Raw genomic sequence first — 13,004 nt, 5'->3', positions numbered from 1 at the left:
CCAGGTCTCAGTCCAGCCGAGCCCAGCCCAGGTCTCAGTCCAGCCGAGCCCAGCCCAGGTCTCAGTCCAGTCGAGCCCAGCCCAGGTCTCAGTCCAGTCGAGCCCAGTTCAGTCGAGTCCTGTTCCGGCCCCAGTTCAGTCGAGTCCTGTTCCGGCCCCAGTTCAGTCGAGTCCTGTTCCGGCCCCAGTTCAGTCGAGTCCTGTTCCGGCCCCAGTTCAGTCGAGCCACGTTCCTGTCCAGGTTCCAGTACAGTCGAGTCACGTTCCTGTCCAGGTTCCAGTACAGTCGAGTCACGTTCCTGTCCAGGTTCCAGTACAGTCGAGTCACGTTCCTGTCCAGGTTCCAGTACAGTCGAGTCACGTTCCTGTCCAGGTTCCAGTACAGTCGAGTCACGTTCCTGTCCAGGTTCCAGTTCAGTCGAGTCACGTTCCTGTCCAGGTTCCAGTTCAGTCGAGTCACGTTCCTGTCCAGGTTCCAGTTCAGTCGAGTCACGTTCCTGTCCAGGTTCCAGTTCAGTCCAGTCACGTTCCTGTCCCGGTTCCAGTTCAGTCCAGTCACGTTCCTGTCCAGGTTCAGTTCAGTCACGCGCAGGTCGTGTCCCAACCAGAGGGCACCACCTGTCGCACAGGTGCTATGCACACCCGATCAGGCCCGACGTCTGTTCCGTCGAGCTCGGCAGCGGCAAGTAGCCATGCCAGCTCCAGAGGAGACGCCGTCCCAGTTCTTGTCGGCCATGTTGCGGCCGTTCCTGTCGGCCATGTTGCGGCCGTTCCTGTCGGCCATGTTGCGGCCGTTCTAGTCCCTGTTCCTGTTCCTGTCGGCCAAGTAGAGGTCGTTCCTGTCGGCCAAGTAGAGGTCGTTCCTGTCGGCCAAGTAGAGGTCGTTCCTGTCGGCCAAGTAGATGCCGTTCCAGTCCCTGTCGGCCAAGTAGATGCCGTTCCAGTCCCTGTCGGCCAAGTAGATGCCGTTCCAGTCCCTGTCGGCCAAGTAGATGCCGTTCCAGTCCCTGTCGGCCATGTTGCGGCCTCTGTCGGCCATGTTGCGGCCGTTCCAGTCTCTGTCGGCCATGTTGCGGCCGTTCCAGTTCCTGTCACCCTCGGAGCCGCAGCGCCCGCCGGCCTCCAGGAGGAGGCGGCGCCGGCTGCAGTCCCCGCGCACCTCCAGGAGGAGGCGGCGCCGGCTGCAGTCCCCGCGCACCTCCAGGAGGAGGCGGCGCCAGCTGCAGTCCCCGCGCACCTCCAGGAGGAGGTCGCGCCAGCTGCAGTCCCCGCGCACCTCCAGGAGGAGGTCGCGCCAGCTGCAGTCCCCGCGCACCTCCAGGAGGAGGTCGCGCCAGCTGCAGTCCCGCGCCCTCCAGGAGGAGGTCGCGCCAGCTGCAGTCCCCGCGCACCTCCAGGAGGAGGTCGCGCCAGCTGCAGTCCCCGCGCACCTCCAGGAGGAGGTCGCGCCAGCTGCAGTCCCCGCGCACCTCCAGGAGGAGGTCGCGCCAGCTGCAGTCCCCGCGCACCTCCAGGTGGAGGTCGCGCCAGCTGCAGTCCCCGCGCACTTCCAGGAGGAGGTCGCGCCAGCTGCAGTCCCCGCGCACCTCCAGGAGGAGGTCGCGCCAGCTGCAGTCCCCGCGCACCTCCAGGAGGAGGTCGCGCCAGCTGCAGTCCCCGCGCACCTCCAGGAGGAGGTCGCGCCAGCCGCAGTCCCGCGCACCCCAGGAGGGGGTCGCGCCAGCTGCAGTCCCCGCGCACCCCAAGAGGGGGTCGCGCCAGCTGCAGTCCCCGCGCACCTCCAGGAGGGGGTCGCGCCAGCTGCAGTCCCCGCGCACCTCCAGGAGGGGGTCGCGCCAGCTGCAGTCCCCGCGCACCTCCAGGAGGGGGTCGCGCCAGCTGCAGTCCCCGCGCACCTCCAGGAGGGGGTCGCGCCAGCTGCAGTCCCGGCGCACCTCCAGGAGGGGGTCGCGCCCGTCGCAGTCCCGGCGGACCTCCAGGAGGGGGTCGCGCCCGTCGCAGTCCCGGCGGACCTCCAGGAGGGGGTCGCGCCCGTCGCAGTCCCGGCGGACCTCCAGGAGGGGGTCGCGCCCGTCGCAGTCCCGGCGGACCTCCAGGAGGGGGTCGCGCCCGTCATAGTTCCTGCCCTCCTCCAGGAGGGTGTTGTTCCTGGCGGCCCGGCCGCACCTGCATCGGTTCCTGGCGGCCCGGCCGCACCTGCATCGGCTGGCGGCCCGGCCGCCTGCATCGGTTCCTGGGGCCCGGCCGCACCTGCATCGGTTCCTGGCGGCTCGGCCCCGGCCGCACCTGCATCGGTTCCTGGCGGCTCGGCCCCGGCCGCACCTGCATCGGTTCCTGGCGGCTCGGCTCCGGCCGCACCTGCATCGGTTCCTGGCGGCTCGGCTCCGGCCGCACCTGCATCGGTTCCTGGCGGCTCGGCTCCGGCCGCACCTGCATCGGTTCCTGGCGGCTCGGCTCCGGCCGCACCTGCATCGGTTCCTGGCGGCTCGGCTCCGGCCGCACCTGCATCGGTTCCTGCCTCGTCTCTGGCTCCGCCGCCGGACGGGTGGCCTCGCCCTCGGTACCTCCCGCTGCTTGGATGGCGCTGCCTCCTGCGGCGCCGTCCGCCTCGACTCCTCAACCGCCTGGATCAGCGTCCGCCAGGAGGACATCGCCGTTCGGGGGGATCCCCGTGGACGCTGGCCCAGCCCAAGGGCACTGGGTGGGGTTCCCTGCCTCAGCGGCGGCTGGGCAGGCTCACGCCGCGTCCCCACCCGCCTTAAGAAGGAGCAGCGGGACTTTTCTGTTATTCATGCACCCTGGACATCTCCCATGGACTCTGTTCTTGTTTCACGGACATTCGTGTTGTCTTCTTGATTTTGGGACTCGGTCTTGTTTTGTTTTTCTGTTGGGTCCTCTTGGTCTGTCGAGTTCGGGCGTGAGTTTTGTTTTGATGGGGGTTCCCGTTCTGCCCTCCCCCAGTCCGCCCTCCGCCCGCCCTGTCGGTGTTCTGTGCGGGTTGTTTTTGGTTCTGTCCCTCCGCCGGTCCTCCCTCCGCCCGCCCTGCTCGGGTTTGTTGTTTTTTGTTTGGTCGTCTGGAATCCGCCCTTGGGGGGGGGGTACTGTCACGATCTGGGTTTTGTGTCTAGTTGTTTCCGGTTTTATTTTGGTAATCTCCCGGTCTCTGTTTTTGGTTTGAGCTTTACTTCCGGTTTTTGTTCTTCTCACAGCTGTTCCCTGTTAGTACCGGTCCGCATTATCCACACCTGCACTTCATCGGCTATTAGTTCACTTTGTATTTAACCACCACCTTTGTCCTCGGTTCCCCGCCAGATCGTTGTTTGTGTTTCTTCAGTGTCCCAGTTTCATCAGTGTATTCGAGTTTGATTAGTGTTTCGTGTTCCCTGAGTGTTCCTAGCTTCCCGTGTTTTCGTGTTTCGTGTTCCGTGCTCGTGGTGCCTGTCCCTGTTTTGCCTTGCCGTGTATCCTGCCTGTAAACGAACCTGGACTACTACCTGACCGTGAGTTTGCCTTATCCCTGCATGTACTTTCGCCGCGCCCTTTTTGTGTATGACCTGGACCGTCTGACCCTGCCGTGGGAAATAAACCTCTGTTTAACCACTATCCTGCCTCCGTGCTGTGCATGTGGGTCCGCCGCCTGCCCGAGTCCTGACAGCTTTAGTTTTAACTAAATTAACCTTAGTTAATAATGTTTAAGGCTGCAGCTACCGAAAAGGGCTGGAGCACTGCGGGAGTTTACAGTAGGTCCAGTCGCCATTTTAAAAATATGAATATTTTTACACTTTCACCAAAATGACAAGTTACGTTTTCAATAAATACGTAAATACATATATAATACGTGTATATTACATATATCGATTATACATTCCAAACAATTCAAGCAATTTAAGTGATAAATATTAAGATTTACACGGAATTAACTACCGACCTGTCGTTGCTTGCTTCTCTAAAACTCAGTGTCCAAATGCAAAAGGGGAATTCCCAACGTCTGCGCGCCTTATATAGACTCGGTCGGGCCAAACATTTGTTATTGTACCATGACATTTATTGACGCACGCGCTGATGAGCGTGAGCGAAAAAGGCAAAGATGTTTATCTCCCTGCTTGATAGCATCCTGGTAGCGGCGCTAATTAGCTTGCGGCGCTAACCACTGCTTGACTCAGACACTTTGATGGCAACAGAATGATCCGTTAGCGAAGTCCAACAATGACCTTGTTATGTCTATACAGTAGCTTTAGTTTTAACTAAATTAACCTTAGTTAATAATGTTTAAGGCTGCAGCTACCGAAAAGGGCTGGAGCACTGCGGGAGTTTACAGTAGGTCCAGTCGCCATTTTAAAAATATGAATATTTTTACACTTTCACCAAAATGACAAGTTACGTTTTCAATTAAATACATAAATACATATATAATACGTGTATAATACATATATCGATTATACATTCCAAACATTTCAAGCAATTTAAGTGATAAATATTAAGATTTACACGGAATTAACTACCGACCTGTCGTTGCTTGCTTCTCTAAAAGTCAGTGTCCAAATGCAAAAGGGGAATTCCCAACGTCTGCGCGCCTTATATAGACTCGGCCGGGCCAAGCATTTGTTATTGTACCATGACATTGATTGACGCACGCGCTGACGAGCGTGAGCGAAAAAGGCAAAGATGTTTATCTCCCTGCTTGATAGCATCCTGGTAGCGGCGCTAATTAGCTTGCGGCGCTAACCACTGCTTGACTCAGACACTTTGATGGCAAAAGAATGATCCGTTAGCGAAGTCCAACAATGACCTTGTTATGTCCATACAGTAGCTTTAGTTTTAACTAAATTAACCTTAGTTAATAATGTTTAAGGCTGAAGCTACCGAAAAGGGCTGGAGCACTGCGGGAGTTTACAGTAGGTCCAGTCGCCATTTTAAAAATATGAATATTTTTACACTTTCACCAAAATGACAAGTTACGTTTTCAATAAATACGTAAATACATATATAATACGTGTATAATACATATATCGATTATACATTCCAAACATTTCAAGCAATTTAAGTGATAAATATTAAGATTTACACGGAATTAACTACCGACCTGTCGTTGCTTGCTTCTCTAAAGTCAGTGTCCAAATGCAAAAGGGGAATTCCCAGCGTCTGCGCGCCTTATATAGACTCGGTCGGGCCAAGCATTCCAGTCGCCATTTTAAAAATATGAATATTTTTACACTTTCACCAAAATGACGTTACGTTGTCAATTAATACATAAATACATGTATAATACGTGTATAATACATATGTCGTTATACAGTCCACACATTTTAGGCTACTTAAGTTATTAATATTAAATTTACACGGAATAAACTACCTACCTGTCTTTGCTTGCTTCTCTAAAAGTAAGTGTCCAAATGCAAAAGGGGAATTTTCCTACGTCTGCGCGCCTTATATAGACTCGGTCGGGCCAAGCATTTGTTACCATGACATTGACTGACGCACGCGCTGACGTGCGTGAGCGAAACAGGCAAAAATGTTTATCTCCGTGTGTAAATGTGCTAATGGGGCAACAACTGCGTCAAAGTTTGATGAAAATGCTTGATCAAATACTATCTTTATACAATTGACATATTTTCAAATGTAAACTTCAATAACTTTTTATGTACTTATTTTACTAATTTATACATAAGTATTCCAGGTATTTATAATGTATTGATTAATTCAATTTAAAACACTTTATCTCTATTATTTATCCCTGAAGAGCTATTAAGGAGAAGCATCCAGGAAAATTAATATTACTAATAAGATCAATTAAAAGCATTGTACAGGAAAGCATTCAGATGGATAACTACTGCTGAGATTACAGTGTTTCTCCTCATTTGAGTCCTGCATGGGGGACAGTCTGTTTTCTCATCTGGACATCCAGAAACACAAAGAACAACATTTGAACAGGAACAAATGTTGGATAAAAACTTGAAACGTAACTACAGGCAGTCATAACTACAATGGAGGAGTGGAACTACTGGTTGTCATGTTCCGGTTTTATTTTGAAAGGACTTTGTTTTCTCTCATGTCGTAATGTTTTGCTCCAGCTTCCTGTTTTATTTTAAAGGACTTCCTGTTTTGTTCATGTTACAGCTGTTTCCTGTCATTCTCATTACGCACACCTGCCTGTCATTAGTAATCAGCCATCAGTATATAAGCACCAGTACTCACCCAAGCCAGTTGCCAGATCGTCGTGAGTACACACCACTTTCCTGCACTCTCGCATAGCTGTCCATTGTCTTGATTGTGTTTCTGAACCTGACTCCTGCCTGTACCTTTGCTGTGAAAATCCTGGTAACGTACCTGACCATCTGCCCTAGAGATAAGCCTGTTCCTTGCCTGTACTTCTGCCGTGCTCACTTTATGACAAAACCTTGCCTGTCCCCGGATCGGAGTTTGCCTGTTCCTTTGTATTTATGCCTGAGATCTTCTGTAAATAACTCTGCTTACCTTGTCTTAAAATAAAAACCTGTCATCACTAAAATCACCAACCTGTCCGCGCTGTGCAAGTGGGTCCAATACCTGCACTTCCTGACACTGGTACTATTGTACATTCAGCTACACTATAGTTATGCCACTTCTTCAGTAGACGTGTAAATGTCTTGAATAAATCTAAAACCCATTCTTTCCATTTTTACACCCACCACTCGTAAAGTGGTAAAATCGTAGAGCTTTTGTTTGAAGCAGAATCAAATAGACAAAGTTACTGTCAAAACCAAAGTGAGTGCGTGAAAAAGGCAACATGTCAGAGAAACAATTAAAAACAAGTCAAACCTCAAATTCACAAAATGAAGAAACACTGTGTAGTATACAAGTATTAGCTATCATTATGAATCCATCTCACATTATTATCAAGATCAGGAACATAACAGTGTGTTTGTTTGTTCTTGTTCTGGGACGAACTTTGTCCACACATGATATTTTACTTTATTACAGTTTAGATTCAGAAGTATTGTAGCAGTTTTCTCCACCAAGTTCATTTCAATTGCTTTCCCCACATTTTCTATCATACCCATTTAATAAACAAAAAATTAATTTCAAAGTGTAACTTCTACTAGTAGCAGAGCATCTCTAAGTATTGATTTTTTTTCCTTCTGTTGTCAAACAGTGAAACACACATTTGGCGTGTAATAATGCAAGCTGGAGAGTAGATCCATGTCCATCTATAGCCAGCAGATCCCGAGCAGGTGGCAGCTCACAACTTTAGGGAGTGCCTTCATCTGCGCTGCAAGGCGCCGTAGGGCGCAGTCTCTGGAAGAAGAGAAAGGACACACGCAGCATCTTAAATGTTCCAAAGTAAGACTTTACAACATGATGGCTGGGACTGACCTCTTCTGAGTATTGCTATCTTGCTGACTAGTAGATTCCCCCATTGCTGAGCTTCAACATGAGGTTGGTTTATGCACCTTATGATCTTGGTACTCTAAAACTACTACTAAATACTACTAAAAAAAAGGACCCACAGCATGAGTAGTTACACCACACCTAGAGGGAAAGGAGGCAATGTGTGATTTTTAAATGTTTTCAGAGTTAATGAACTAGAATAAACCAAGTAAATGCATAACATAACTAATTATAGTGCAAAGGAACCAGATTATATATTGAATATACTGTATCATCGGGCTTTGGTTACATAGGTTTAAACAGACTGATCATGTCCATTTGGAATCTGTAACTGTCTCTCCACATATTCCCATTGTTCAAAGTTACAGTTACAGTGAGTGAGTGTAGTCTCCGCTTGTCTTTCAAGACATAAAGGGCTGAGATTTATGCTGTGTTTGCACAAATAACTGGACAAATGTATCCGTTACTGGTTGTTTTAAATAGAAAATGTGACACCTTGGATAGGTCTACACATACTTAGACTGGCTACAAACCCTTCTTGTTGCATTTAGTGAGTTAGGTGAGATGCCTGGTGAAACCTTGTGATCTAATGTTTGGAAAGAATTTGTAGCTCCTCAGAGAAAATACTATTAAAAAAGGAAAAGACTTAAGAGATCAGACTGTGATAAAAAAGTAAAGAGAAAGTGATTCTTTTTCAACCAAACATTTGTGCAAAATACCCAAACACATATCAGAATGACTCAGTTTTAGAGTAACTCCAGTTAACCCGCTCTGTTTAAGCATCAGGGGATGAATTCTTCATCTTTTAAAGCCAGAGGTAAATCTTATGAAGGCCTTCATGACAGAAATCAACATGTGCATTGCTGAGGACAGGGCAGCTAAACATCCACCACCACCTTTAAAGTCTAAACAGCTCTGAGACCAGTTCTCACCTAACTTTCTCCAACCCCCGGCGTACCCAGCAGCAACCTAACGGACCAGTGCTGGAGAATCTCATGACACCTCTGATCTACGATTCCTCTCTATCCCTAACCCTAACCCTCTACTACCTAGGTCAACATTGTTAATATAATTTCCACACAATAAAGATCACGTTAAAAAAAAAAATCAGGCCATACCAGTCAGTTTATTTTGGCTCTACTGTCTCTTACTTTTACAGAACCAGTGAGGGCTGTCATGAACCTGGGCTGTTCCTGTGTTTTCTGGCTTGTCAGTTTGATTTCCTGTTTTATTTTGTTGTTCCCAGTCTTGTTTCCTGTCTGCCTCAGCTCGGTTCAATTAGTCGTGTGTCATACTTCCTGTTTTATTTTCATGCACTTCCAGTTCTGTCCTGTCATGCTTAGTTCACCTTTGTTGCTTGTCATGTGATCACCAGCTGCGTCCCATCATTAATCACCTCCCCGCATTTAAGTCTGTGGTGGAAATTTTGCAATAAAGGCAGATGAGAGAGAGTTGTCCTTTTGTGCGATTTATTGAAATAATAAAGAAAATAAAAATAATGAGGAAAGCAAATAAAAAGCCAGCTGGGGAGATCAGAACATACACCACGGAGGTATAATGCAAAGATCACCCCGTTCTGAGGTTGTCTCTGCCTTTTAACCTCTCTCCCGGGACCTGGCGGAATCTTCCTATCACACTGTGGGTGAAGATGTTTACATTACACAGGGAATACACAAGGTCTACAGCCTTGGGTCTGGTGGGGCATCAGATAGAAAGGAGCCAGAGACCAGGGGTAAAAGGCAGACACAAGCCATAAACAATCGGTCAGTCAAACCCAACATTAGATGTCAGCACTTAATGTGCGACAGAACCTTGAGAGGAAGATAGATTGTTTGTCTAATAATGTTCAGTTCTGGGTCTAATCAACAAGTACAGAATGCATGGTTACTGTACAGAGTCAGAAATGAACACAAGAGCATTAAAGTACAATTTTTCCATTACAAAGTCCCTGGTTTTTTGACTCGTGCCTGTTCTGACTGTGTTTTGCCTTGTCCCTGTCTGTACCTCTGCTGGATATCGTGATCACCGGTTTTGACTATTGTCTGCATGACTCCTGTTTTTGGCTTCCGTCTGAATTATGATGAATAAACCTGGTTTTTGCTAAATCCTGTTTCCTGAGCTGTGCGTTTGGCTCCCTCACTCCTGTCCGCTCACGGCGAGCCCTGACAAGGGCAGCAAATGTCACTCTACTCCTCTGAACACCCAACACAATTAGGCTTCAAAGGATTTGAGATCTTCTATAAAGTCAAGAAGGAAACAGATCCATTTACAAACAGACTTAGATGGAACGCCTGAAACTACAACGTGGAAACAGCACTTGATCTCTGTACTTTCACTAACCTACATGTGAAGTAACTCAGCTCTGTTGCGAAAACAAGGTTTAAATTTGATTTGAATTTGAATTGAAATTATCATTTATTCCTCTGCAAAAAGCCCATGAAACAGGCCAGAGGCCCTTTTGCCTTGGTCTCACAGACTACAACTAGTGCTTTAAATGCTAATTTCTCTACATAGAAAATATGGAGGAATCGGAGTGTCCCTTCACTCTTAAATACTACCTGAAATCGTTTTAATCAACCCCAATTGAAAATTAGTGAAGTTTTCTTTTAATACTGTTTTATTTCTATCCTGCTTTTGTCTGTTGTTTTGTTCAATGTTTCATTGCTGCTGCAAAGGAAAATATTTCCCCATGGTGGGATTAGTAATCTTATCAATATCAGAGCAAATTGATTTGACCAGTTACTTTCTGACTGTGATATTATGAATATTGTAGTTATCAGATAGATGTACTATGAACTGGGCCTTTTCTTTTTCAAGTTCATCCTTACCTTCAGACAGCTGCTGGTAATCTCCAGTTGCTGTGAAAGCGTCATTGACATCGTCTCTTCTACGTCCCTATTGTTCCTCAAAGCGAGCCTTCAGAGTCCTGAGATCAAAACATTGTGGACCACAAAAGATGGAGGAGAGGTGTTCAGATTACTAATTTTGCCTTCATTCAAAAGTGAAGTGAAGGAAACTGCTGTGATGTGGTTTTTGGATAGTTAGAATGAGAAATGTGGTGTTACTCACGAATGGCCAGTGCGGTAATGCCATATTACAACCACAACTGCAGAGATGGGAGCACTGGTACATGTACCACTGCTGCAGGAAACACATGCAAAAAGAAGTCTGCATAAATATACTGTACTGTAAGTCAGATATTTCGGACAGAGTTCATATCCTGTGCAGGTTCTGGTCCTCAAAAGCTGCAAAGTGATGTGAGCATCAACAGGACAGGTTTATGAGAGACCAAGGCCTCTGGCTGCTCTCTGTAGATGAACTGTAATGACAGGAACTGCAGAATGTTCGGCACTGACATGAAGAACCAACAGGCGTCCTGCACAGAAGCAGAGTTATAGATAGTGGAATTTTCTTTACAAAAACATTTTACAGATTACTGTGTTTATCTGCTCTGTAGCATAAAAAAGAAGAGCACCAACATTTGGATTGTCGTTGTCAAAGCCAAGCTCGATCTGTCCATCAATGTGTTTAAAGGCAGATAGGACATATTCCTTCTCAGCAACGTTGTTGGAGCAGTGACACGAGATGACTTCACCAAACAATCTGGAAAGAGCACAGGTGAAGAAATTGGGATGCTGACCTGTATGTTGGTGGACAAATCAATGTCTGTGGCGTGGAGTAGCTGCTGTACCTGATGATGAAGCTGGTACTCACAACTTGCACCTGACAGCAAAACTCATGGATGAGGGGCTCTAGTGCTGGGCAGTAGAACCCTCGGTTGCTGCTGCCCAGGCTTAGTAACCTGAAACGTAAAAATATCACATGTTCCAGTGGTGTTCTTCTAATAAATTACAACCTTACAGTAAATACTGAACGCATAGGGACAGTCCAGATATTTTAGTAAACCTGCGTTCAGGATGCTGGTGTAGTTGTAGAATGCCATATAGTTAAATATATGGTTATCTTATAGCAGCTGTAGCAGTTAGCTCGCAGAAAGTAGCAGTAATAGTTAGCAGAAGGATTAGGTTGATAACCTAGGAACAACAATGCAATGCTTTACACAGTACAATAATAAGCATATTCAAGGAATGCTATCATGAGGTAAGTATTAAATTGCTAACTTGGATTTAAAAAAACTGTTCAAAATATGGAAAACTATGAAAGAAAATATTACGTATACAGAAAAACTGTCGCCTAATCGAGATATGTGTACTTTTACTTTGTATTTTAGTATTTATTAGCTTAAACTGACATCTAATGCTAAAAAGCGGTATTAGTTTGGCTTTGATTAAAGTGATTTTGGTCGATAATGCCAGACGCACACCAGTGTGTCTTTGTACTAGAAGTAGTACACTATAACTTCAAAAAAATCGGTTTACTTTTACTGTACAATTTAGGATTTTAGTATTTAAACGTACCATGTCATGCTGTAATATGGCCCGTACAGTCAACATTGATTATTAACAACTTGACTTTGGCGCATAATGCCAGGCCCAAATCACCTTGTTCTACTAGAAGTGTACTATCACCCCACAAAGACCTGTGTACTTTTACTATATAGTTTATACAGTAACCGTGGCTGGCTGAACGACGGCTAACATGACCGCAATACTCTACTGTGGCAGACGTTTATGACTGAGCGGGAAGGCTTTTTTATTTTAAAAACAAGTGACAACGACAAAAGTGGTTATAAACTTTGCTTTTCTAAATTTTCAAGAAGGGGAGTAAAAAAATCCAAACAATTAGCACAATGCACAGTACAACAAGTTTGCTAATACTAACTCAGGCTGTGCAAATAACAGAAGCTAACTTAGTGAGCTTGGGAAAAACTGAATTTGACCACATTCCGAGTGCGCTGGAGCCCAGATACGACAATCTCATCCCCTTCCAACAAAGATGGGGCGATCTAAGCTGGTCTGGCTAGATTTCTGAGCTATGCTAGTATACAAGCTAGCGCCAGCCACATTAGCCGCTAGCAGCTAGCTGCACTCCACGTCAGCTGTGAAATGTTTGATGCTGTATTTCACAACTTCTTACCTGCTTGTGAGCATGAAAGGAAAGCAACCAAAACATTTCGTTTACCTGTTGTGAGAGGTGGAGCTTGGCTCTTTTTGGCTCCAGTTTGGCTCCAGAAGTTGGCAATGACACGTGGGGTAAAACTAAGGTGAGCGCAGAAGCATTATTGCTACTTACTAACGCTGTAATGTCTGGTTCTGCTGAATGTAACACAAATTATAACTTGGTCTTCAGGATTCAGAAAAAAATATGAAAGAAAGGTGAGAGGAAGAAGCGCGAGGAGGAGGACAAGGTGAGGCGAGAAGAAGCAAAGAAGGAGGAAGAAGATGAAGAGAAGGAGAGGAGCAGAAGGAGGAAGATGAAGATGAAGGCACAGACTCCAATCTCAGGGATGAGTTATAAACTCCTCAGTGTAACAGCTCAGAAATGAACTAGTCTGTGGATTGGAACAATGCTGGAGATTGTGAGGTTGGGATTTATTTAGTTTTTGTTTACAAAGTGAGGAAATTGATGAAATGGGCAATTGCTGTTCAGTTTAACATTATTGTTAATAATATTATTATAATTACATAAAAAATAATAGGAAGATGAGGTAATGAATGTCAGGAAATTATAACATG

The sequence above is a fragment of the Betta splendens genome, chromosome 4, assembly GCF_900634795.4.
Source record: "Betta splendens chromosome 4, fBetSpl5.4, whole genome shotgun sequence".
NCBI lineage: Eukaryota > Metazoa > Chordata > Actinopteri > Anabantiformes > Osphronemidae > Betta > Betta splendens.
This window is presented reverse-complemented; position numbering follows the sequence as displayed.